The sequence below is a fragment of the Chrysemys picta genome, unplaced genomic scaffold (genome assembly GCF_011386835.1).
Source record: "Chrysemys picta bellii isolate R12L10 unplaced genomic scaffold, ASM1138683v2 scaf107, whole genome shotgun sequence".
NCBI classification, from domain to species: Eukaryota; Metazoa; Chordata; order Testudines; family Emydidae; genus Chrysemys; species Chrysemys picta.
Window position 1 is genome coordinate 140,001 of NW_027052814.1, and position 2,500 is coordinate 142,500.

The window sequence follows — 2,500 nt, forward strand, 5'->3', positions numbered from 1 at the left end:
ATTCGGGGCGGTCCCGCGGGCCGGCGGCCGGGCGCAGGGGAGGCGGGGGGTCCGAGCGAGTCGGTCCCGGGCCTGGGGTCTCCCCCTGCGGCTTTGGGGTCCGTGGGTCCCCGCTGGAGGAAGCCGCTGGGCGCTGGACACCCGCCGTCCGTCCCGCCTGGCCAGGCCTGGCCTGGGTGGCCGCGGGGGGATTCGGGGCGGTCCCGCGGGCCGGCGGCCGGGCGCAGGGGGTCCGAGCGAGTCCGTCCCAGGCCCGGGGCCTCCCCCTGCGGCTTTGGGGTCCGTGGGTCCCCGCTGGAGGAAGCCGCTGGGCGCTGGACACCCGCCGTCCGTCCCGCCTGGCCAGGCCTGGCCTGGGTGGCCGCGGGGGGGGATTCGGGGCGGACCTGCGGGCCGGCGGCCGGGAGGGTCCGGGCCAGTCCGCCCCATGCCCGGCGTCTCCCCCAGCGGCTTCGGTGACCCCGGGGGGGGTCCTCCGCGGAGGAAGCCGGGTGGGTGGGGAGCCGGACCCCAGGCGCCCAGACCCGTGACCTGCGGCCGCGACCTCCGACTCGGCAGGAGCGACGAGGGGCTTTCCGGCCCGTCCCCCCCTCTCCTTCCCCCCCAGAAAAGGAGAGAGAGCTGACTCGGACCGGGAAAAGCTGCCTACGGCACCTGGGATTCCCAGGCGGTCACCCATCCAAGTACTAGCCAGGCCCGGGACGGTTTACCTTCCGAGATCGGACGGGATCGGGGGCGTTCGGTCCGGTATGGCCGTAGGCACCCGGCCCCGCGCCTCCTCGCCCGCTTTCCCCTGCCGACACCCGGGCCTGCCGCACGGTGAGCCCCGGTCGGACTGCCCCCCCCCCTGCGGCAGGGCCCCCGTCTCTCGCGGGCCCGGTCCTTTTTTCCTTTTCGAGCTCCGGGGCCCGGGCTGGCCGCCAGAGCCCCTCCGCCCGCCCTCCCCGGCGTCGGGGAAAATACTGTCCCGGACTTCCAGTGCGCCCGATCCTGTCAGCCGGGGGGTGGGGAGGGGCAGTCCCTCGCTGCGGCCGGGGAGGGTGAGCCCAGGGCGGCTTGCCTGCCGTGCGAGGCCCCTCTCGGCCACCAGGTCAACCCCGAGTCGAAAGGGCTGAAAAATTTTCAGAGTCCCCTCCCGGGCACCAGGTCAACCCGTGGAATCGGACGGGTTCACCTGCTGGCCGGTTCGCTTCCCGGCCACCAGGTCAACCCCTAGGTTGCCGACCGGCCTACCCAGTGGCCGGTTTGCTTTCCGGCCACCAGGTCAACCCCTAGGGGTTTTAACGGGGGCACGCCCGGTGGCCTCTTTCCCGTCCGGTCACCAGGTCAACCCGGATCTCCCTCCTTCCCTGGGCGTCCCCTCCTCGGAGGCGTCAGGTTCCATTTCCCCCCCCCCCCCAGACTTCCAGGGGCCCGATCCAGTCGGCCGGGAGGCAGTCCCTCGCTGCGGCCGGGGAGGGTGAGCCCAGGGCGGCCTGGTCCATGTCTCTAGTGGGCCCGATCCTTTTTTTTTTTTTCGAGCTCCGGGGCCAGGCCCGCCCGGGCAGCCCTCCTCGGAGGCGTGGGGCGATTCCCCCCCCCCCCAGACTTCCAGGGGCCCGATCCTGTCGGCCGGGAGGCAGTCCCTCGCTGCGGCCGGGGAGGGTCAGCCCAGGGCGGCTTGCCTGCCGTGCGAGTCCCCTCTCGGCCACCAGGTCAACCGCGAGTCGAAAGGGCTGAAAAATTTTCAGAGTCCCCTCCCGGGCACCAGGTCAACCCGTGGAATCGAACGGGTTCACCTGCTGGCCGGTTCGCTTCCCGGCCACCAGGTCAACCCGTGGAATCGGACGGGTTCACCGGCTGGCCGGTTCGCTTTCCGGCCACCAGGTCAACCCGTGGAATCGAACGGGTTCACCTGCTGGCCGGTTCGCTTTCCGGCCACCAGGTCAACCCCTAGGTTTTAAGGGGGGGGGGACGCCCGGTGGCCTCTTTCCCGTCCGGTCAGCAGGTCAACCCGGATCTCCCTCCTTCCCTGGGCGCCCCCTCCTCGGAGGCGTCAGGTTCCATTCTTTTTTCCAGACTTCCAGGGGCCCGATCCAGTCGACCGGGAGGCAGTCCCTCGCTGCGGCCGGGGAGGGTGAGCCCAGGGCGGCTTGCCTGCCGTGCGAGTCCCCTCTCGGCCACCAGGTCAACCCCGAGTCGAAAGGGCTGAAAAATTTTCAGAGTCCCCTCCCGGGCACCAGGTCAACCCGTGGAATCGAACGGGTTCACCTGCTGGCCGGTTCGCTTCCCGGGCACCAGGTCAACCCGTGGAATCGAACGGGTTCACCTGCTGGCCGGTTCGCTTCCCGGGCACCAGGTCAACCCGTGGAATCGAACGGGTTCACCTGCTGGCCGGTTCGCTTTCCGGCCACCAGGTCAACCCCTAGGTTTTAAGGGGGGGGACGCCCGGTGGCCTCTTTCCCGTCCGGTCAGCAGGTCAACCCGGATCTCCCTCCTTCCCTGGGCGCCCCCTCCTCGG

At 71.2% G+C, this 2,500-nt stretch overlaps 1 non-coding gene across 1 annotated transcript; it reads right to left on the reverse strand.

Moving 5' to 3' along the window:
* Positions 1 to 642: 642 nt before the first annotated feature.
* LOC135978041 (5S ribosomal RNA) lies at positions 643 to 761 on the reverse strand. The gene has a single exon (XR_010595472.1). It is a non-coding gene; the product is annotated as a 5S ribosomal RNA (ribosomal RNA).
* Positions 762 to 2,500: the final 1,739 nt, after the last annotated feature.